We start from the raw sequence: 435 nt of genomic DNA, 5'->3' as shown, positions 1-435 counted from the left end.
ATAATGGTTGTGTTCTTGCATATTCAATAGATTCACCAATTCTTGAATTGTCTCTGGAATTTTTGGTCTTCGACGGTTCCGCATTCTTTTGCACCTCAGCTGAGCTTGTTGGAATGTATATCCCCAACTTCCACGAGGATGACTAAAAAGTATAAACGTATAAGGTAATTATCTACTATTAGTGACTATTATCATAGGCGTAACCAGACCTCAAAGTTAGGGTGGGGGGCTTCAGTCCTAGCATTTTTATAATAAGTAAATTAAGAGGGGGCTAAAATATAAGTTAGGGGGGCTTAGCCAAGTCCCACCCTAGTTACGCCTATGACTATTATATAAGTTTCTTTACCTAATGATTTCTTCATTATAGATTTGCCTGATTGGCAGAGACATAGCGCCTATTGCTATTGAGCGTTTTCCTACTGTTTGCCTCAAGAA

This window comes from Acyrthosiphon pisum, chromosome X, assembly GCF_005508785.2.
Source record: "Acyrthosiphon pisum isolate AL4f chromosome X, pea_aphid_22Mar2018_4r6ur, whole genome shotgun sequence".
NCBI classification, from domain to species: domain Eukaryota; kingdom Metazoa; phylum Arthropoda; class Insecta; order Hemiptera; family Aphididae; genus Acyrthosiphon; species Acyrthosiphon pisum.
This window is presented reverse-complemented; position numbering follows the sequence as displayed.